General features: G+C 37.4%; 1 non-coding gene and 1 pseudogene across 1 annotated transcript; both read right to left on the bottom strand.

Annotated features, from left to right (window-relative positions):
• LOC107963319 (mitochondrial outer membrane protein porin of 34 kDa-like) overlaps positions 1-23,734 on the bottom strand; it is an 87,399-nt pseudogene extending 63,665 nt beyond the window's left edge.
• Positions 16,613-16,717, bottom strand: LOC121216332 (small nucleolar RNA R71). The gene has a single exon (XR_005912497.1). It is a non-coding gene; the product is annotated as a small nucleolar RNA R71 (small nucleolar RNA).
• Positions 23,735-24,751: the final 1,017 nt, after the last annotated feature.

The following is a 24,751-nucleotide window of genomic DNA, read 5'->3' as shown; positions in this document are numbered from 1 at the left end:
CAGATAGGACAGCTTTCCAAACTAATCTTCGAATGACCACAAGGTAGCTTGCCAAGTAATACTGAACCCAACCCAAGGGAACAGCTCAACGTGATTAATGTTCAAGATGAAGAAGGATTCGTTGAGCTTGAGCCAGAACCGAAGCAAGAACTAGTGGTGAGCAGAGATCAAAGTGAGGTAGGTCATAATAAAAACAAATCAGTGAATGTTGAATATAAACCTCTTGTGCCATACCCCAATGCGACAAGGGAAGACCACTCAGATGAACAATTTGGTAAATTTCTTAAACTCTTAAAAAAATTACATATTAACTTACTATTTATTAAAGCTCTATCGTAGATGCCAAACGCAATGAAATTATTAAAGGAGCTTTTAGTAAATAAACGGAAGTTGGACGAGGCGTCGCATGTGGAGCTAAACGCAGTTTGCTCAGCTATTCTACAGAATAAATTATCCAACAAACTAAAAGATCTAGGGAGTTTTACGATTCCTTGCTTTATTGGTAGTTTAGATGTTAATAATGCACTAGCTGATTTAGGGGCTAGTATTAACGTCATGCCCTACAAAATTTTCAGGAAATTAGGTCTTGGGAAACCCAAACAGACTAGGATGCGCATTCAATTAGCAGATAAAACTATAAGATTTTCTAGGGGTATTATTGAAGATGTGCTACTTAAAATCGATAAATTTATATTTCCCGTTGACTTCATTGTTCTAAACATAGAGGAGGATAGCAACACTCCTTTGATTTTAGGGCGACCCTTTTTAGCAACTGCTAAAACGATTATTGATGTTGGCACAGGTGAGCTCACACTCCGTGTGGGAGACGAAACAATCACCATCAAGCTCGTAATTCTGGCAACAAATCAGAAATTTAAGGTGATCATCTAAACCATTCTACTAATACTGACAATATGATGCAACCTACTTTGTAGGAAATGAGTCTGAAGGAAGTACATTAGCCATTATCAAGCAGTAGCAGAGGACCTATTCATGAAGATTGAAGGCTATAAATCGAGGAGCTAGATGAATGGTGGCCGCTTAAGCCAAGAACACACGATAAACTAAAACTACGCCAGAACGAGCTCAATACCATCCCAAATCAACTTAAGGTTAGAGATAAAGTATTATTAGATGCCGCAGATCCTCACATTGTCACTACCAAACCGAATGAAGAAATCCCTTGTATGGTACCTAGCATTTTCCCATTCGGCACAGTCGAGGTAAGTCATCCCAAGTTCGGCACTTTTAAGGTAAACAACACCCGTCTACAACCTTATTTTGATGAGAATGATAGCTAGAATGAGTATAAATTCCTCGAACCACCATGACCATTCAATAGAGAGGTAAGTCGAGCTTAGACTATAAATAAGTGCTTCCCGAAAGGTAACCCGAGCACTAACTATATTAACTTCTTTCAATTTTAGTGTTTAACACCTAACTTACTAACAGAGCTCTTGAATACAAGTTTACCACACAGACACAGCCAAGCAGACGGGCATGCTTATGATCGTGTGGAAACAGGGCAAAGATTTCCTCAACACGGGCTACGACAAATCACCACGATCATGCAACATGCCCGTGGGTGAACCTACCAAAATAGCACGGGCATGCGACACGCCCGTGCCTTGAACCCGTGGCTGAACCTGTCAAATTAACACTGGCGTGTGACAGCCCGTGTCAAGCAACTGTGGGCGAACCTATTAAATTAACACGAGTGTTGGCCTACGTACACGGGCCTCGGAGAAGCGAACGATGCCAGACACGGTCGTGCAAAACGGCCGTGCGACATAGCCGTGTGCAGCCACACGATCAGAGGACACGGGCGTGAAAAAAATGTCAAACACACCTAAATTCAAAATTTGTGAGTCACACGGGCAAAAATTGGGGAACACGGGCGTGTTCCCTGGCCATATGCCCCAAAATCTATAAATAGGCTGCACTATTCATTGTCTTCTTCGCCCAAAAACCCTAACCCTAGCCGTTGCAAGTCCACACGCCCTCCCTACAACGCCCGTGCACCGCTTCCCATTCTATTTTTTATGTTCAATCTCTCTCCCTTAGCGTTTGTTTACTCCCTTCACTTCTATTGTACTTATTTCTAATGCTTATTATCAAAATAATCTACATTTTTCTCTTACTAATTTTCATTTTGCTCATTAGTCTATCATTTAATTTGCATTCTTAGGTTATGTATCATACATTTCGTGTTAAATTGAGTTATTAGGCAAACCTCATACCCATGACATTACTATGCTCATTCTCATGCTATTACCATGCCAATGTCATGAAATTAGGCTATCAAATTAATTATTTTGGTTGAGTTTGCTTAGTATTAGTAGTTTTGGCTAAAATCGTTAGTTCAAATTCATGGTTTTTATTTTAATACTACATTTTTTTCTTTCATCTTATTTTTATTAGGATTTATAATTTTTATTTAACAATTTTGAAATCCGGCTATTTCCTACAAAGTAATCATTCTTCCTTATATATTTTCTAAAAGAGTTCCTAATGCTATCACAGTTATAAAAAGCTTCAAAGCTCATCATCACATAGGAATTAAAAACTCCACCGGGAAAGGTTCTCCACGACTGTCATGTCCTGCTTGACCACGACCATAGCCACCACTAGATATAATATTCTTTTGGCGCAGGACTTATGGACTAATGACCCTCTACCACCGCCAGAGTACCCTCCTCCACCCTCACGCCGATTATTCTCCAAAACTCCAGTTCAAGGAAATTCATTCATCACTCAGGAAGTTTCACTTGTCTCCCTATCTTATTTTTATATTCTTATATCTATCTTTCTATATTGAGGGCAATGTACATCTTAAGCGTGGGGGGGTATTCATTTCACTATCAGAAAAATCCCTGAATGATTGCCTTGTTCTCTGGAAAAGCTTTCATATCATGTTTAGGATAAATTTTGATTGATTTATGAATTTTACTGATATATCTTGAATTAAAACATAGGCATTTATGCATTGATTGTTTAAACTTTAAGACATTAGGGAATCAAGCATGATAAGTTGATTTTTAAGAATTTAAAAATTTTAGGTTGTTTCCCCAAGTGCAGGTATTATCTTAAATTAGAATTCACAAGTTTAAACATCAAAAAGCCATAATTTTTTGTGAGATCTTGAGCCTTTAGAGCATCTATTATTTTTTTTCATGCTCACTATCATTATGAGTGCGTCAGTATTGAATTGTTATTCTAGAACTTGCTTGATTATGCATGTCAAGACCACACCATTTGATTTGATATGTTAAAATGAGAAAGGCACTTAGGTTTAACCCACTCACTCCACAAAAGCCTACCTTCACAATTAACCCTTAGTGAACCCCCTTGAGCCTAACAACCCATTTCTTGTATTACCGTTAATATTAACCTTTAACCCATTATTGTTGAAATCCCCTCAATTATTTTGATCCCTATTTTTGTCGATATTTGATTTGAATAAATTGCTTAGCTATGTCCTGTTCTTAATAGTTAGTTATTTAACTTGTTCTTAAAAAATATATATGTATACATATTAGTAGTAGCGATCTTTTGAGCCAAAGAAGTTAAATTCCATATTCTGAGAAGAAGCTCTGTTGTACGCGATTAATGACTAGTTATTTTTCTAGTTAGGTAATTTTTCAATTCAATCTCGATTTAACTTTTTTCTTTCAGCTTGTGACAACACCCCCCAACCAAGCCTCATTACAACCCTCTAAAGACCTTTTGATTGATGTATCATCTCAATTTATAGTGGGGAGATTTAATTTTCATGCAAACCTATGGTAATGACTTTTCGTTATTGACTATTGAGTGCTTCATTTATTGTCCTTAAACACCTCGAGTGATTTGAGTGAATCTTTAGTGAGGATGCGAAACTCTCTAAAATTTTGAATCATAGGCAATTACTTAGACAAGGGGAGACACCTATATTTTCATGATAAAGTGCTCAACTTGGAATGTTTGAAACTTTGATGTTCTTTTAGTTGAATTTTCAATGTATGATAACCTATGGATTATTTTGAGATATTATCGATAGAAATTGTAAGTTGAGAAGAATTTATTTTAATTATGAGTTGAGAATTTTGCTTGGGGACAAGCAAATGCTTAAGTGTGGGGGTATTTGATAAACCGTAATTTATACATATTTTTACCCCATGCTTAACACATTTTATAGATGATTTTTGCTTAGAATTGGTGAACTCAATGCTCCTAATGCCTTAATTTCATGTTTTATACTTAGGTGAGCATAGGAGAGTGAAAGGAACGAGAAATGGGCCAAAAATGGAGAAAATGGGCCAACGTACGAAATTAACATGACCTGGACTTCCTCACACGAGCAGACCACACGACCGTGTCAATTTGGCAGAATCGAAGCACGACTCACACGGGTAGAACACACGCCCGTGCCATTTTAACAAACTCGAGCACGGCCTAAAGCAATCGTACACGGACGTGTTCCTACCGAGCCTAAGTTGAGTACAATTTCGAAGAGGCTAATTTTGAAGGCTTTTAGGCATTCTAAAGCCTATAAATACACCCTAAAGGAAGAGGAAAAGGAGAAACAAAGAAAATGAGGTAAGGAACTGCTCAAGGGAAGCCGATTGATCCATCTTAGAAGCCGGATTCACCATCAAGACTGAAGATCTCCCCTCAATTTCCCTTCTGGAGTTTTGGGTTTTCTTTATGTTTTGAATTCGTTATTCTTCTGAGATGTTTTCCTTTCTAATTATGAACTAAATCCCCTAAATACCTAAGGGGAATGAAACCTAAGACGAATCTTGTTATTATTTTCTGAATTGTATGATAAATATTTAAATTGCTCTTAATGATGTGTTCTTAATTCTTCTTTTGATATCTCAGGATACTAATTCAAGATAAGCTTTATTTAGAGGAGGAATAGACCATGTCTAAGAGTACGTTTGTCATAATTACGCGGAGTTGATAGCGTGCCTAGAGATAGGGTGAGAAGATTTTGCTGGATTAGTGTGAAACCTAATAAGGGGATCCATAGGTCGAGTTAATGCAACCCTAGGGTGTTAATTAGAGAAAAGTCTCAATTATTCAATCTAGGGATTAGACGTTATTAGTCTTGAACAGGGATAATAACATAACTTAGGGATCTCTACAGAACAAGTTAAATGAATAAATCGTCCGATACGGAGTCAGAATAACAAGTGATGTCTAGGTGGATTCTTCCTTCGGTATTATCTTAATTCAATCGTTTTTCTAAAAGTAATTCCCCAATTCTATTTTTTGTGTGACAGCCCAAAGTTGACCCTAGTCGGGAAGTGGTTTCGGGACCGCTAAACCGAGTCACCGAAATGTTTGAATGTGATAATTATAGTCTAGAATATGTAATTATGAATGTGTGAAAATTTCAAGCTTCAATTTGGTTGATTTCATGTGAATTTAGTCAATAGGACTTATGTGAGAAAATTCTAAAATGTGATAGGTCAATGTGTGAGGACCTATTAGTGCATGTGGACAAAGGGGGGACTTGCATGTCAAATTCCCCTCCCCTACTAGTAGTGGCCGGCCATGACAAGCATGGTAGACCAAGTTTGATGGCCAAGACATGTCATAGACATGTTTTGTTGGTGCATCATGGGTGGAAAAAAATAAAATAATAGGCATGGAAATTAAATAATGAAAAGGAGTATGATGATTACACAAAAAAAAAGTGTGTAGTTGATTCTTCCCCCCCATTGCCGTGAGCTAAAGAAAAGAGAGGAGAAGATCTTTGTTCATCCTTTTCTCACCTTCATTTAGCCTAAATTAGAAAGAAAAACAAAGAAAAAAATTTCTCATCCTTTGGTTCATCCTTGGCCAAAAATTTTAAGGAGGAAAGAAGAAGAAAGGTGAAGAGATTCGGCCATGCATGTAGCTAGGCTAAGGTATGTTTGATGATGTTCCATTAGATGCATGCATGTTTTAGTTGTTAGCTTGAGTTCTACCTAGCCCATGGTCTAAATCTTGCTATGTGATGGAAATGGCACTTGACCATGGATGCATCATTCTTGGTTGATGTTTGATGTTGTGGTGATGAGGCATGAGGATGAGTTAAGATTCGGCCTAGGTGGAGGTCGTGTTAATGCCATTGCATGCAAAATATGAAGCTTGTTAATGATGCATGTGATGATGGCTTGATGATTCTTGAACCTCCTTTTTAGCATTTTTGTGTGAGCACATATGTGCATTGGTTGCTAAATGGAGAAGAATCGGCTAGCAAGATGTGTGCTAAGGCCGAATGTAACTTTGCATGTTAATGAGCAATGCATGTGTTAAATTGATGAAAAGGGGGAGGATGCTTTACTAGTGTGTATATGTGTGTATTAAGTGTTGAAATCGACCCCAAAAATAGACATGCATATTCGGCCAAGGGGAAAGAAATTAGCTAATATGTTGTGTTGATGCATGATTTTTGCATGTATGAGACTTTAATGTCTAATGTATAAATATGGGCTAAGTGCCTTGTGTTCATCTTTTTGATGCCTAAATGATGAAATCAATTTATTTGTTTAATTAAGCTCAAGAGCAAAGGGGAAATAAATCCGATAAAGGGAAGGAAAAAGTGGTCGAATAGTTAGCGGAATCGTTCGACAACACCCGAGGTAAGTTCTTGAGTAAGAGAGCTTAAATTACGATGTGATTAAATCATGCTCTATGTGAGGCTATTGAGCCGAATGTGCAAGGACGATATGTGCCTTGTGTTTGAGTTTCGCAAATGAAAATGAAATATGAATGTGCCATGAATTATTGTTAGATGTGCATGATTAATTGAATGCTGTCCGGGCTAAGTCCCGAAGGCTTTGTGCTAAGTGAATATATCCGGACTAAGATCCGAAGGCATTTGTGCGAGATACAAATTCCGGGTTAAGCCCCGAAGGCCTTTGTGCGAGATACTAAATCCGGGTTAAGTCCCGAAGGCATTCGTGCGAGTTATTAAATCCGGGTTATGTCCCGAAGGCATTGTGTGAGTTACTAAAACCGGGCTATGTCCCGAAGGCATTTGAACGAGGAGCTATATCCGGTTAAATCCCGAAGGTACGTGATTTGGTAATGAATGAGCTTGCTGTAAAATTCCAGCGAATACTCGAAAAACATCCCAATATGGGGATATGTTACGTATGTGTTGAATTTAATCGAGCCCTTACAAATAAATGTTCGCTCAGTTGATAAACGAGCTACCGGCCTTCGGCTAAGTTAGTCTATTGTGTATGTACATAAGGGTTGTTAATGTTGTGAAGCAAGTTTGATATCGGTAAATTGCGTATTATGAAATATTCCGTTTAGCTAAATGTGTGTTATTCTTTGTTTATGCTGGAATTCCTTGCTCAAAACTTACTAAGCATAAATTGCTTACTCGTTACACTGCTCCTCTGTTTTATAGATTTTTGGTTCTCCAGCTATCGGACTCGGGATCTTGAAGTCGAAGTCGCCCACACTATCAAAGGCTCTTTTGGGTACTATTTTGGTTGAATTTTGATATGGCATGTATAGGACTACTCATTGGTGTTTTTCGAGTACTTTATGAAATGTATAAGTGTACAGCCATGCGAAAATGGCTTGTAGAAGTGGAGTATGGCATTAGACCATTCGTGTTTATGAATGTATAGATGGTTTCATGATGTAACTATAGTTGGAATGGAAGTGTTGAGCAAATGATCAGCCATTGGAATGGCTAAGTATGATCATATGTGGGCATATGTATGACAAGGCCCTAGTTGGTCCATGAAACCCCGAAAATAGGTAAGGTTTACTTTGAAAACAGAGGCTGACAGCAGCAGTGGTGTGGATTGGAAAAATCACAAGAATTGTAGGAGTGGATTAAATAGCGAATAAATTATGTAATCGAACCTTGATGAATCTACTTTCATATGAAAGTAACGAAACAATCATATGAACAGTACAGTAAGAGATATTCGGGTTCTTGTGGGACAGGGCCAGAACAGTTTCTGGATTCCCTATTCCGACTTTGGAAATTCACTATAAATTGACCAGAGATAATTAGGAGTCATACCATATATGTATGGATTCCTCTCTGAGTCTAGTTTCCATAGAAACAAACGGCATCAGTATTGAAGCTCTGTACAGAGAGATATCCAAGTCGTAATGGGAAAAGGTCAGTGTAGTCGACCCCTGTAACATGGGAGACTTTGACTAATAAACTGTACTAATTGGCCTGACCAAAAATTCTAGAAAAAATAAATAGGTGGGGACATGAGTCTAGTTTCAGGGAAAAATCACAAAACTGATTTTCGAGTTGTGAAACTCAAGATATGATTTTTGAAGCGACTAGTACTCAGACTGGGCAGTGTCTGGAAAAATTTTTCAAAGTTTGTTAACATCTCGTGTCCGACTCCGGTGTCGGTCTCGGGTTCGGGGTGTTACATTAAATTGGTATCAGAGCTACGGTTTAGTCGATTCTAGGACTACCGTAATGTGTTGGGTCTAGCTATACATGCCATTTTATGTGATTACTTGATAGTGTGGTGATTTCTGACAATTGTAAATGTGTTTATGGTAATGGATCCCGATCGTGACCGAGAGGTAGCTGATGATCTTGAGAGTGTAGCGCCTGCTCCTGCACAAGGGACAGTGCCGGCAGACTCTCAACCTAATGCTAGTAATCCGAATGATGAACCTAGACAAGCATTCTATAGCGTGATGAATGATTGGTTCAACCAATACATTCGAACTAATATGGCTGTTCCACAACCTCCATTCCCGACAAATACTACCCCCGCACCTACAATACCACCGGTAACGGACCAAATAAGGTCAAATAAGCCCCCAGTTGACAGAATCCGAAAACATGGGGCTACTGAATTTAAGGCTATGGATAGCGATGATGCCGAGCAAGCTGAATTTTGGCTGGACAACACTATCCGGGTACTCGATGAGCTATCTTGTACACCTGATGAATGCCTAAAGTGTGCTATCTCCTTGCTACGTGATTCTGCCTACTATTGGTGGAGTACTCTGACTTCTGTTGTGCCCCGAGAGCAAGTAACTTGGGAGTTTTTCCAAACTGAGTTTCGGAAAAAGTATATCAGTCAGAGATTTGTTGATCAAAAACGGAAGGAATTTCTTGAGCTTAAGCAAGGCTCCATGTCGGTTACTGATTACGAGCGAAAATTTGTTAGACTTAGCAAATACGCTCGGGAATGTGTTTCGTCCGAAGCTATTATGTGTAAACGCTTCGAGGATGGGCTGAATGAAGATATAAAAATGTTCGTTGGCGTTCTTGAAATACGAGAGTTTGTGGTACTTGTTGAACGAGCTTGTAAAGCCGAAGAGCTTAGAAAAGAAAAGCAAAGAGTTGATGAGGGAACTGGAGAGTTTCGTAAAAGATCCTCGGGAAGGTCTCTTCAACAAGCATCGAAGAGATTTTGAGATGATGCGGTTGTGAATTGCAAGAGCAAGACTATTGATTTGAGGTGCGCAAATAACGAAGTAATCCGAGTTGAATCTGCGGACTTGGAGGGGATGCCAGCTGTAATATCAGCAATGTTGGCACAGAAATATGTAAGAAGAGGGTGCGAAGCATATCTTGCGTATGTACTTGATGACAAAGAATTAGAAAAGAAACCCGAATCTGTGCCGGTGGTTTGTGAATACCCGGATGTTTTTCCGGAAGAATTGCCGGGTTTACCACCTGTTCGGGAGATAGAGTTTAGTATTGAGCTTGCACCTAGGACTACGCCGATTTCGATAGCCCCATATCGTATGGCACCAACCGAGTTAAAAGAGTTAAAAGCTCAGTTGTAAGAATTGACGGATAGAGGTTTTGCTCGACCAAGCTTCTCACCTTGGGGTGCACCAGTATTGTTCGTGAAGAAGAAGGACGGAACCATGAGGTTGTGTATTGACTATCGTCAACTGAATAAAGTGACGATAAAGAATAAATATCCGTTGCCGCGCATCGATGATTTGTTCGACCAACTGAAGGGAGCCACAGTTTCTCAAAAATAGATTTGAGATCGGGCTATTATCAGTTGCGAATTCGAGAATCGGACATACCAAAAACTGCCTTCAGAACGAGATATGGTCACTATGAATTCTTAGTGATGCCGTTTGGGCTCACTAATGCCCCTGCGGTATTTATGGATTTGATGAATCGGATCTTCAGACCATATTTGGATCGGTTCGTAGTTGTGTTCATTGATGACATTTTGGTCTATTCAAGAGATGAGACCGAACATGCTGAGCATCTGAGGCTAGTGCTGCAAATTTTGCGGGAAAAGCAGTTATATGCTAAGTTCAGTAAGTGTGAGTTCTGGTTAAGAGAGGTTAGCTTCTTGGGTCATGTGGTATCCGCGTCGGGTATTCGAGTTGACCCGAACAAAATTTCAGCCATACTTGATTGGAAACCTCCGAGAAATATTACTGAGGTTCGGAGCTTTTTGGGGCTCGCCAGTTATTACCGACGATTTGTCAAAGGTTTCTCGATGATAGCCACACCAATGATGAAGCTACTTCAAAAGGACGTTAAGTTCGAATGGACGGAGAAGTGTCAGAAAAGTTTCGACCAACTGAAAACTCATTTGACTGAAGCTCCAATTTTGGTGCAACCCGAATCAGGTAAAGAGTTTGTCATTTATAGTGACGCATCCCTACTTGGGTTGGGTTGCGTATTGATGCAGGAAGGTCGAGTCGTGGCCTATGCGTCGAGACAATTGAAGCCACACGAGAGGAATTATCCGACCCATGATCTCGAACTAGCTGCCATCGTGTTTGCTTTAAAAATATGGCGACATTATCTGTTTGGTGAGAAGTGCATGTATTTTCGGATCACAAAAGTCTCAAATATTTGATGACTCAACGAGACTTGAATCTGCGACAAAGACGTTGGCTTGAGTTGTTGAAAGATTACGAGCTTGTCATTGATTACCACCCGGGAAAGGCTAACGTGGTTGCGGACGCCTTAAGCCGGAAGTCATTGTTTGCTTTACGAGCGATGAATGTGCGTTTGTCTGTTCTACCAGACAATGTGTTGGTAGCTGAATTAAAAGCTAAACCATTATTGACTCACCAAATTCGTGAAGCTCAGAAAGTCGATGATGAATTGGTTGCAAAACGGGCTAAGTGTTTTCCGAACGAGGAATCGGAGTTTCAAATTGATGATGATGATTGTTTGAGGTTCAGAAATTGTTTGTGTGTTCCAAGGAATTCGGAACTCATTTCGATGATTCTGAACGAAGCCCATTGTAGCCGAATGTCATTTCACCCGGGGAGTACGAAAATGTACAACAATTTGAAACGTCAATTTTGGTGGCATGGTATGAAACGGGACATCTCCGACTTTGTTTCGAGATGTTTAATATGTCAACAAGTGAAAGCGGAACATCAAGTGCCTTCAGGATTACTCCAGCCGATCATGATACCCGAGTGGAAATGGGATCGAGTCACAATGGACTTTGTGTCCGGACTGCCCTTGTCAGCAAGTAAGAAGGATGCGATATGGGTTATTGTTGATAGACTGACTAAGTCGGCTCATTTCATCCCCGTACGTACGGATTTTTCATTGGATAAACTAGCTGAATTGTACATTTCTCAAATTGTGAGATTACACGGGGTACCTGTTTCTATCGTGTCGGATAGAGATCCGAGATTCACCTCACGATTTTGGAAGAAATTGCAAGAAGCTCTGGGTACCAAGCTGCATTTTAGCACTGCTTTTCACCCCCAAATCGATGGTCAATCCGAGCGGATAATTCAAATACTTGAGGATATGTTGAGATGTTGCATCCTCGAGTTCAGTAGTTCATGGGAACGGTATTTACCTTTGATTGAATTCGCTTACAACAATAGTTTTCAATCAAGTATTAAGATGGCACCTTACGAGGCTTTGTACGGTCGTAAATGCCGTACACCATTGTTTTGGACCGAGCTCGGTGAAAGTAAAATTTTCGGAGTTGATTTGATTAAAGATGCTGAACAGAAAGTAAAGGTAATCCGTGAAAGTCTGAAGATAGCCACGGATCGTCAGAAGTCGTACGCAGATTTGAAACGAAAAGACATCGAGTATCAGGTGGGAGACAAAGTGTTCCTTAAGGTTTCACCTTGGAAAAAGATACTCAGGTTCGGCCGTAAGGGCAAGTTGAGCCCAAGATTCATTGGGCCGTACGAAATCTCCGAACGAGTTGGTCCGGTTGCGTATAGATTGATTTTTCCCCCGGAGCTTGAAAGATTCATGACGTCTTTCATGTTTCGATGCTTCGACGCTATCGATCTGATCCATCGCATATAATTAGCCCATCAGAGGTTGAAATTCAAGTCGACATGAGCTATGAAGAAGAACCGATGCGTATCCTAGCTCGTGAAGTGAAGGAGTTGCGAAACAAAAGAGTTCCGCTAGTAAAGGTGTTATGGCTCAAACACGGGATCGAGGAAGCTACTTGGGAGACCGAGAGCTCGATGAAAGAACGATACCCAAACCTATTTACCGGTAAGATTTTCGGGGACGAAAATTTCTTAAGTGGGGGAGAGTTGTGACAGCCCAAAGTTGACCCTAGTCGGGAAGTGGTTTCGGGACCGCTAAACCGAGTCACCGAAATGTTTGAATGTGATAATTATCGTCTAGAATATGTAATTATGAATGTGTGAAAATTTCAAGCTTCAATTTGGTTGATTTCATGTGAATTTAGTCAATAGGACTTATGTGAGAAAATTCTAAAATGTGATAGGTCAATGTGTGAGGACCTATTAGTGCATGTGGACAAAGGGGGGACTTGCATGTCAAATTCCCCCCCTACTAGTAGTGGCCGGCCATGACAAGCATGGTAGACCAAGTTTGATGGCCAAGACATGTCATAGACATGTTTTGTTGGTGCATCATGGGTGGAAAAAAATAAAATAATAGGCATGGAAATTAAATAATGAAAAGGAGTATGATGATTACACAAAAAAAAAAGTGTGTAGTTGATTCTTCCCCCCCCCATTGCCGTGAGCTAAAGAAAAGAGAGGAGAAGATCTTTGTTCATCCTTTTCTCACCTTCATTTAGCCTAAATTAGAAAGAAAAACAAAGAAAAAAATTTATCATCCTTTGGTTCATCCTTGGCCAAAAATTTTAAGGAGGAAAGAAGAAGAAAGGTGAAGAGATTCGGCCATGCATGTAGCTAGGCTAAGGTATGTTTGATGATGTTCCATGAGATGCATGCATGTTTTAGTTGTTAGCTTGAGTTCTACCTAGCCCATGGTCTAAATCTTGCTATGTGATGGAAATGGCACTTGACCATGGATGCATCATTCTTGGTTGATGTTTGATGTTGTGGTGATGAGGCATGAGGATGAGTTAAGATTCGGCCTAGGTGGAGGTCGTGTTAATGCCATTGCATGCAAAATATGAAGCTTGTTAATGATGCATGTGATGATGGCTTGATGATTCTTGAACCTCCTTTTTAGCATTTTTGTGTGAGCACATATGTGCATTGGTTGCTAAATGGAGAAGAATCGGCTAGCAAGATGTGTGCTAAGGCCGAATGTAACTTTGCATGTTAATGAGCAATGCATGTGTTAAATTGATGAAAAGGGGGAGGATGCTTTACTAGTGTGTATATGTGTGTATTAAGTGTTGAAATCGACCCCAAAAATAGACATGCATATTCGGCCAAGGGGAAAGAAATTAGCTAATATGTTGTGTTGATGCATGATTTTTGCATGTATGAGACTTTAATGTCTAATGTATAAATATGGGCTAAGTGCCTTGTGTTCATCTTTTTGATGCCTAAATGATGAAATCAATTTATTTGTTTAATTAAGCTCAAGAGCAAAGGGGAAATAAATCCGATAAAGGGAAGGAAAAAGTGGTCGAATAGTTAGCGGAATCGTTCGACAACACCCGAGGTAAGTTCTTGAGTAAGAGAGCTTAAATTACGATGTGATTAAATCATGCTCTATGTGAGGCTATTGAGCCGAATGTGCAAGGACGATATGTGCCTTGTGTTTGAGTTTTGCAAATGAAAATGAAATATGAATGTGCCATGAATTATTGTTAGATGTGCATGATTAATTGAATGCTGTCCGGGCTAAGTCCCGAAGGCTTTGTGCTAAGTGAATATATCCGGACTAAGATCCGAAGGCATTTGTGCGAGATACAAATTCCGGGTTAAGCCCCGAAGGCCTTTGTGCGAGATACTAAATCCGGGTTAAGTCCCGAAGGCATTCGTGCGAGTTATTAAATCCGGGTTATGTCCCGAAGGCATTGTGTGAGTTACTAAAACCGGGCTATGTCCCGAAGGCATTTGAACGAGGAGCTATATCCGGTTAAATCCCGAAGGTACGTGATTTGGTAATGAATGAGCTTGCTGTAAAATTCCAGCGAATACTCGAAAAACATCCCAATATGGGGATATGTTACGTATGTGTTGAATTTAATCGAGCCCTTACAAATAAATGTTCGCTCAGTTGATAAACGAGCTACCGGCCTTCGGCTAAGTTAGTCTATTGTGTATGTACATAAGGGTTGTTAATGTTGTGAAGCAAGTTTGATATCGGTAAATTGCGTATTATGAAATATTCCGTTTAGCTAAATGTGTGTTATTCTTTGTTTATGCTGGAATTCCTTGCTGAAAACTTACTAAGCATAAATTGCTTACTCGTTACACTGCTCCTCTGTTTTATAGATTTTTGGTTCTCCAGCTATCGGACTCGGGATCTTGAAGTCGAAGTCGCCCACACTATCAAAGGCTCTTTTGGGTACTATTTTGGTTGAATTTTGATATGGCATGTATAGGACTACCCATTGGTGTTTTTCGAGTACTTTATGAAATGTATAAGTGTACAGCCATGCGAAAATGGCTTGTAGAAGTGGAGTATGGCATTAGACCATTCGTGTTTATGAATGTATAGATGGTTTCATGATGTAACTATAGTTGGAATGGAAGTGTTGAGCAAATGATCAGCCATTGGAATGGCTAAGTATGATCATATGTGGGCATATGTATGACAAGGCCCTAGTTGGTCCATGAAACCCCGAAAATAGGTAAGGTTTACTTTGAAAACAGAGGCTGACAGCAGCAGTGGTGTGGATTGGAAAAATCACAAGAATTCGTAGGAGTGGATTTAAATAGTGAATAAATTATGTAATCGAACCTTGATGAATCTATTTTCATATGAAAGTAACGAAACAATCATATGAACAGTACAGTAAGAGATATTCGGGTTCTTGTGGGACAGGGCCAGAACAGTTTCTGGATTCCCTATTCCGACTTTGGAAATTCACTATAAATTGACCAGAGATAATTAGGAGTCATACCATATATGTATGGATTCCTCTCTGAGTCTAGTTTCCATAGAAACAAACGGCATCAGTATTGAAGCTCTGTACAGAGAGATATCCAAGTCGTAATGGGAAAAGGTCAGTGTAGTCGACCCCTGTAACATGGGAGACTTTGACTAATAAACTGTACTAATTGGCCTGACCAAAAATTCTAGAAAAAAATAAATTGGTGGGGACATGAGTCTAGTTTCAGGGAAAAATCACAAAACTGATTTTCGAGTTGTGAAACTCAAGATATGATTTTTGAAGAGACTAGTACTCAGACTGGGCAGTGTCTGGAAAAATTTTTCAAAGTTTGTTAACATCTCGTGTCCGACTCCGGTGTCGGTCTCGGGTTCGGGGTGTTACATTTTGTGAATTCTTAGTTTAGATAATTAGTTAGTTAAAATAAAACCCCCTTATTTTTAGGCTAGATAATAAAAAGACAGTCATTACTAGTACTTTTAGGTCCTTCGGGTTCGACAATCCGATCTTGCTAAAACTATATTACTGTTCGATAGGTACACTTGCCTACATCGTGATAATAGTTAGTTTCAAGAATGATTAATTATAAATATATAAAACTTACCTATCACAAAATCGCAATCAAGTTTTTGGCAGCGTTGCCGGGGAACTAAGATATTAGGAACACTCAATTATTATTACTTTAGCAATTTATTTTTCTTTCAAGTTAATTTTAATTTATTTTTATTATTATTTATTAATCGAATTTTTCTTCATCTTGGCAGGTTTTTATAGTTTATGACTAGAATAAACCCGTTAGGACCACTACTTTTTGATGAAGAAATCTATCGCACAATTCGTAAAAAGCAAAGAGAAATAACGCGAAGCTTAAGATACACAGAGAACGAGCAAGAGGACGATATTCAAAACCCAACCGAGGAGATGGCTGAAAACGAAGACAATCAGCTACCTCTTGCGATACCCCTTGAACTAGCAAATTAGAATCCTGCTCCTCGTACTATGTATGATTATGCTAAACCTACTTTAACAAGAACTGAGTCAAGTATAGTTAGACCTACTATTGCTGCAAATAATTTTGAAATAAAACCTAACATTATTCAAATGATGCAGGAATTTGTTCAGTTTGATGGTTTACAGGATGAGGATCCAAACACTCACTTGGAAAATTTCCTAGAATTCTGTGATACATTTAAAATTAATGGTGTTTCTAATGATGCCATTCGTCTTCGGTTATTCCCTTTTTCATTGAAGAACAAAGCTAAATAGTGGTTGAACTCGTTACCACGAGGGTCAATTACTACTTGGAAACAAATGACTGGAAAATTTCTATTAAAATATTTCCCGCCGGCTAAAACAGCCAAATTATGTAATGATATCTCTTCGTTTGTGCAGATAGACTTAGAAACTCTTTACGATGCATGGGAGAGATATAAGGACCTACTGCAAATGTGTCCTCACCATGGACTACCTCTATGGTTGCAAGTTCAAACATTCTACAAAATCACGATCATTGATGCTATGTGATAGGAATTTGTATGTAAGCATGAATATGAATGTGACTGGGCCTAACGGGCCATATAAATGTGATTTGGGCCTAATGGGCCATATACAGGTGATGTGGGCCTAATGGGCCATATGAATATGATTGGGCTTAATGGGCCAGATACAGGTATGTGAATTTGTTTGGGCATTGTAAGGGGTTTTGGGCCTGTATATGATAACTACGTAAGACTTAATTAATATATTATGACCGTTGACAAGTCAAAGGGTTAAGGTGTGGCAACGGGTATATGCATGTCTAGGACTGGGTCTAAGGAGAGCTTGGTACTTAAGCGGTCTAAATGACCCACCTCCAATTCTCTGGAATCCTACCTGGTGCATAGTATTCGTTCATCTTAGCTCACGGGACTTGTTAACCGGTCAAGGTAAGTGAAAACCATAATTATGAAAAAATTACCGAAATGCCCCTAAGGGAAAAAATGACCAAAATATCCCTCGGTGTTGAATGTAAGTTTTATGAATGTGACATGCATACATATGATGTTCTGCTTAGGTTGCATATGGGGTAGGAACTATGGAACGGAGGAAGTATATGAAGGTCGCATGGTTGCCTGAAAATCGTGGATCCACCGACGGCTTTTAAAGCCTAATATGTAATTGAAGGTAGTTCCGCAATCGGGCTACCATTGGTGTGTGGGCTGGGTGGGTTGATATTTATATCCCCACATGGTGTGACGAGGGACGGAGCTGGTGTGTAGCAGATGGATAATTTTGATGGGATTGCATTGCATGTTTGATGATTTTTCTTTGAATGCTTGTTTTTCATCGAGGGTTGTACACACTGAGTTTGTGAAAACTCACCCCCTCTTTTATTTTATTTTCAGGAGATGCTCAGTAGAAGGTTCGATGTTTGGAGGGACTCTGGGTGGCCGGCTAGCAAGATAATTCGAACTTGATTTCTTTTTAAACATTTAAGTTTTTATTTCTTTTTAAGTGTGTTCAAACCAGATTGTAATAAGGTTTTCATTATGTTATTATTACTTGAATTATTATTATTTTCATTGTAATTACGAGAAGTTGAACATGGATTTCTTAAATTATAGTATGTTTTCTACGTTTCCGCAACTACATTTTTTTTAAATCAAATGTTTTAAACAAGGCTTTCGTAATTGAAAGATTTTTTTTAGGTTAATTAAGGTTTCTTTTATTTTAAGAAGGGTTTTCAATGAAAACACGATTTTCGCTAAAACACTTCAATGTAACACGCCGGATATGGCCATAACGTCTGGCCCGGGTTTGGAGTGTTACACTTGTAATGTTCTGAGGTTCAAGACGGTATGAGTTTAAAAAACGATAAGGCTCAAAATGGTTCAAATACTAGAAATAGTTAGACACATGACATAGTTCCCCTTATTCCTCCTTAATGTCCTATCCAAGCTCATTGCCTTTTATCCCCTCTCTCACCTACCTTATCTCTCCATGTAAGAAGATACAATATAATACTAGCAACTATGGTCGACTTAACGAGTTTTTGTGACAGCCCTAAATTGACCCTAGTCGGAAAGTGGTTTCAGGACCACGAAACCGAGTCATAAAAAAAATAATTAACAGTCATATTTGATGCTTATTATATATGAATATGCATGTGTGAAAATTTCATGCTTAAATTTTGTATATAGTATGTGAAATTTATTAAATAGGACTTGTGTGAGAAAATTAAGAAATGTGCTAGGCAAAGGTTAAAGTGGTCTATTAATACATGTTAGAAAATGCTTGTACTTGCATGTCAAATTAGCCAAATTTTAGATAGTGGCCGGCCATGTTATGGATTAAAACATATTATAAATATTTTATGTTAATATTTTGTGTTAAAAATAAAATAAAGAATATGGATAATAAAATAATAGTGGTTAGTGGGAGGAGAAACCAAAGTTAGCTTATGTTGCTCCTCCATTACCGTAACTAGAGGAAGAAGAAGAAGAAAAATCCGGCCAAGGTGGTTCTCTAGATTAAGGTATGTTCAATGTTACTTTTGGAAGTTTATACATCCTTTGGATGATTAGTCTAAATTCTATCTATCTCATGGTTGGATTTGGGGTTGTTGGAGAGTTAGGATTCGGCTAAGAAGCTTAAAAATTTTAGTTGATGCCTTGATGCTATTAGCATGTTAGTTATGTGGATGTGTTAAGTTGCTGGTTATGTTAGCATAAAAGTTGAAAATTTTAACTTATTTTGTTTGGAGGTGCCGAATTTAGATTTAAGAAAAGAATGGGTAATCGGTTGTGTTTGGTAGAATGGTGGATGAAAGTTGCCGAATGTGGTCTTTGGTTTGGGCATAAGAAATAATATTATGCATAGGTTTCGGTTTTGGTAGTACTTATATAATTATAATTAGTTCATTTTGATAGTTTGGTATGAGGTGATAAGTAAAAGTTTAAAGGTAGCTTAAGTCAATTGATATTCGGCTAATGATTTCGAATTGAAGTTTTGTTAGGTTGTGGAATGAGTGGCCGAGAGAACTATAGGCTATGTAAGGATGAAATTTGCTTATAAGCTGTGTGTGTATGGCTTTATTTATTGATGACATTTAACATTAATTTTTATCATTTGTATAATTGTGCATTCTGTCTTTGGGAGTTAATAGACGAAGCTAAAATGATGAAAAATGTTTCTAATTAGACTTGTAAAGTTGTTGTGGCTATTGCCGGATGTATGTTTGGTTAATAGAGTCTCCAAATTGGTTATATATGTGTATGCTATTAGAAATTCAAAGAATTTTCGGCAAAATGTGGTTAAGGGTTAAGTCATGAGAACTTTGGGGGTATTCATATTTGGACCTTAAGATTATATATATATACTTTGGCTATGTGAGTTAGGTGTTAAATAACTTAATTATGTGATAGGCATATTCGGTCTTTGGTTGGTAATAATATAACCCAACAAAAAAAAATTAAAATTAATTATAATATTAAAAGCATGCATTATGTATATGTATTGAAGTTTATATGATTGTCTATTGTGACTACTAAAAAGTAAAATCGAGTAAGTAATTTAAATAAATTTATTTGTTCTAAATTAAGCTCAAGAGCAAAAGGGGTCTCAATCAGATAGGGGAAAGGAGAAAGCAGCCGAGTAGATTATCCACAACTGTTCAAAACACCGAGGTAAGTTTTGAGTAATCACCTTTAGTAAATGATTGATGATACTTGGATAAGTGTAAAGCTGGATCTTTTAGTCTTATTTGAATAAAGTGTATGATTAATAACTTATTTATATGATTCATAGATGATTGATCATTATAGGATAAGTTGAATGATAGAAGGAGTATGTGAGAATTTTCTATGATGTTTGAACTGTAATATTAACAATGGTACTCGTATGAAGCTTATTTTGAATGTGGAAATGACTACTGTTGTGATATGTAGAATGAGATGTGGTAAAATATGAATATATATACATGATATATGGTGATTATATCCGGACTTAAGGTCCGTAGGCTATATGCGGGAATTATATCCGGACTTAAGGTCCGTAGGCTATATGCGGGAATCATATTCGAACTTCGGGTTCGTTGGCTATGTGCTGGAATTATATCCGGGCTAATAGTCCCGAAGGCTTTGTGCTAGTGATTGGACTCGGGTTTTAAACCTAGCAGGCTTAACGCCGGTGATTTGAGTAAAATCGTGAATTTGAATATTCGAGAAAACCACTATTGATTTGGTATGATACACTAAGATAGCCAGGCACGTACTACGTACTCATATGTCAATTGATGTTTTTGAAACAAACCATTAATATAAAGAATGATAATTAGATATATATATACATATGTATTTATCAGTTTGTATATATATATGTATGTGTGTGGATGAGTACCGTATCTACGAATAAGAGAATGGTCTATTTGGCTAATGTTCATTGTTATAAGGAAGTTTATGTCTAAATTTAATTGTATGAGCTAAATAGTACGGTAAAGTATGTGCTAAAAGCCTTGTGAGTATACATGTATGTATTAGGCCAATCAGCCTTATAACTAGTATGCTTGTGTTCAACCGGTCAAATGATTTACAGTTTAAGTATGAACTTAGCGATACTTAATGTTTGATTTTAAATGAAATGCTTATAACTTACTAAGCATGTTAATGCTTACTTTGTTGTCTTAATTCTATGTTTTGTAGATTTTGTTCGTCAGCTACGGTTTTCAGGGATCTCAAAGTTGAAGTCATCCACACTATCTAAGCCCCTTTTTGGTACTCTTTTAGTTGAATTTTGATAATGGCATGTATAGGACTGACCTTTGTTGTTAATTAAGTATCTTTTGGTAATGTATATTCGTATAGCCATGCGAAAAAGGCTTGTATATTTTGAGTATAGCATTATAATCATTTTGTATATATGGTCTTATGATATGGTTATTGAGTGGTATGGAAATGCTTGGTAATGATTAGCCATTGGAATGGCTAATCATGATCATATCTGGTGCTATGTATGTCAAATTGCTAGCTAATCCATGGAAACCATGAAATAGGTAAAATTTACCACAAAATAGATTCAGACAGCAGTAGGACGTGAATTTGAAAAATCACTAAAAATAGTAGAAATGGAATTAAATAATGAATAAGTTATGGAATCGAAGCCTGATGAGTCTATTTTCATATGGAAGAAGCAAAAAAGGTATATGAGCTATATTTTATGAGATGTTTAAATTTTTGTGAAACAGGGCCAGAGCGATTTCTGGATCCCCTGTTATGACTTTGGAAATTCACCAAAAATTTTACAAAGATAATTATAAGTCATGATTTATATGTACAGATTCATTATTGAGCCTAGTTTTATTAGAGACAAACGGCATAGTCATTGAAGCTCCGTACAAGGAGATATCTGATTCGTAATACACAGAGGTCAGAATAGTGGAACCCTGAAACAGGGGAGACTTTAACTAATAAACTGTACTAATTGGCCTGACCAAAAATTCTGAAAAAAAATTAGTAGATAGATGTATGAGTCTAGTTTCAGGAAAAATTTACGGAACTGGATTTCGAGTTTTGGAACTCGAGATATGATTTTTAAAGCGACTGTGATGCAGTTAGCTAGCTTGTCTTGAAATTTTAAAATGAATTGTATGAGCTGTTTAAGAAATGAATTAAGTCCGTTAACACCTCGTGTTCGACTCCGGAAACGGTCTCGGGTACGGGGCGTTACAGTTTTGGTGTATTGGTGACTGTGTTTTCTCATTTTTGTGACTTTTTAATATTTTCTTAGTCACAATGCTTTTGTTTCTGTTCTGTACCTTTTCTTCTTATTTTTACTTTTGAATTTTTTCTAAATTTTTCTTTGTCACACATTTTTGCCCTTCCTATAATCACTGTATCACATTGTTTTTTTTTCCCTTTTTTTGCTCTTTTTTTTTTGAAACCATTGTGATGTATCTACCTAAACCTTCAAAATCTATTGCCTGACATCTATTCCGTAATGTATTAAAAGACAAAGGATAAGGAAGAGTTCAAGTTTTATGTATGGTTTTTGGGTTTCAATTTTCCTAGTTCATCAAAAAGGAGTTATCTGGCTCAAATAAGGAGACTAGGGATTCATAACATTAGCGTATGGTCATTTGAGAACTGGCTATTCAAATAATGCCTAGGTTATCCCTAAGCATCCACCATGCACAATTTCTTACATGTTTTATATTAAACCTAATGAATAATAATCAATTCAAGCATTCATGTCTCTACGACTATCTAAAAGACTTGTATCTTATATGGCATTTACTTAGGTACTTCTAATCTATTATACAATTTAACTAAGTAACTTAATCAATTCCCCTTAAAAAATAATCAAATTATCTCATACTAATAAAAAATTTCATGCTTGACAAAAATTATTACATGCTTTATTATTTTCAACCACTATTCATAGTGTTAATATAATCCAAGCAAAATGCAACAAAGCAATAATATTTTTTTTATAAATAATCGACTAAAGCAAAGTAAATAAAAACACACAAACTAATCATTTGTATTTTCCCCCACACTTTAGAACATCCAATGCCCTTAACGAAAAATAACTAAAGTGCAAAGAAGAAAACTTCCCTGAGTAGGTTGGATCCTTGTTGAAACGATAATCTCGGGATTTGTGTGCTCCAAGCAGACAAAAAGAGTACCTAAAATATATATATTCTAAGATAATAAATATGAAAAATAATATAAAGAAAATAAAAAGAAGTGTCGGTAATGGATGACAGAACGTCTAAAAATATTCAGATGAACTTGGGCCTTCAATGTTGCAAAGTACGTTCTGTCTAGGATGTCGCGACATTAGGGTGCAATGTCGTGACATCGAGCCCAACTTCTGGCTTTTTCAAAATTTATTCTTTAGTTTTATCACTCCATGGTATCTACACCTGTTGTGGGAAAACTAAACACAACGAAGATTAATAAAATAAACAAATAAAAAATGAAAATAAAAATAAAATAAAATTTAAAACAGGGAATAGAATTTCTTTAAAAATCAAGACGATCTGTGTCGCTGCCATAGAAGAACTTCCAGCTGGTTCTCGATACTTTGATCTAATGTTTGTTCATCTATCGATGTATATAAACCAACCTCTCCAGTAGACTCCATTGGTATTGCCTTATTTTTTACCGTTGCGACATCTACATTACAAGCCACTTAGTACCAAATCTAAACCAACCCCAAATCATTTTTTGGGGTATTATTGCCTCAAGCTTCCTTCTCTTTATGCCGCGTGAAGTTTTGGTCACCCAAGCTTTGTTGACCTTATGAGATGAAAATGAGTCAAAATCATTGATCTCTTCGGCTGATACCTTTTTTGCTACAACCAAAAGGTGTATTCGCTCTTCTACACCTCTATTTAAAATTGGCTTAAGCTCCATGTTAGTGGTTACTTCTACTTTTACATCAGTGGCTACATCTACTATTATGTCTGATTCTATGCCAATTGGATCAGAGACCACTTCGACCATATTCGATTCATCCATATGATCTTCAATGCTAGACTCTTGTTGACTATTATTGTCTAATTTAAGGGGTCAATGTTAAAACAAAGGTCCTCTGGATCAAGGTTGGAAACATCATGCACGACCTCTTCCCTTAGAGATAGCACCTTAGATATCTCTTGGAGCATTTCTCTCATCTATTCTATCATGTTGGACATGTTTGATAATCTTTTGGAGTTGGATAGCTTAGTAGTTTCACATGAAGGAATCTCATGCAAATCATAAAGATATTCATTTGAGTTGTTAGGTATATCATTGTCTTTATCGTACGACTCATAAAGAGGTCCTTGTGAGTATTCATTGTTCTCAAACTCAGTATTATTGCTCCATTGGTTTGTCGCGACTTCGTTCAACCATCCTATTATGTAGTTCCATTCGTCATCCCAAGAGGTTATTTCATCATGAAACCACCTGTAATCAAAATTTTCGATAATTAAATCATCTAGTCAACAAGGTAAATACTAATAAAAAATTGAAAAAACACTATTAATTAATATAAAAATTAGTACACTATCTACCTCATTCATCTTTCGACTAATATTATTTGCAAGTAATTGATTTATTAACAGTTATCACCGTCACAATCCCCGGCAACGACGTCAACAACTTAACTTGACCATCTCTTGAAGTACTTATGTCCAGAGTATGAATACTACAACTAAGGATATGGATTAAAGGTGGTGTCTGCAAGTATACAGGTCAAGTTTTAATATAGTTTGTTTATAACAAAACACTTGGTAAGTATTTTGAGGATCGTACCCAAGGGATTGCAGTTTGGGGAAAACTTCTATTAAGCCAATTACCAAAAGTAATTACTAATCTACTCGAGTCATGAAGTAGTAGTGTTAATCAAGAAGCAATATGATAATACTAAACTAAATAAATTTAACTAAACATAAATCTACTCCTAGGTTCATGTATCAACTTTTCCTATTCTTTATTTTGACTACCCGAGTTCCTTTTAGCCTAGATCCAATTGTTTTA

This window comes from Gossypium hirsutum, chromosome A02 (genome assembly GCF_007990345.1).
Source record: "Gossypium hirsutum isolate 1008001.06 chromosome A02, Gossypium_hirsutum_v2.1, whole genome shotgun sequence".
In the NCBI taxonomy this organism is placed as follows: Eukaryota; Viridiplantae; Streptophyta; class Magnoliopsida; order Malvales; family Malvaceae; genus Gossypium; species Gossypium hirsutum.
This window is presented reverse-complemented; position numbering and strand designations above follow the sequence as displayed.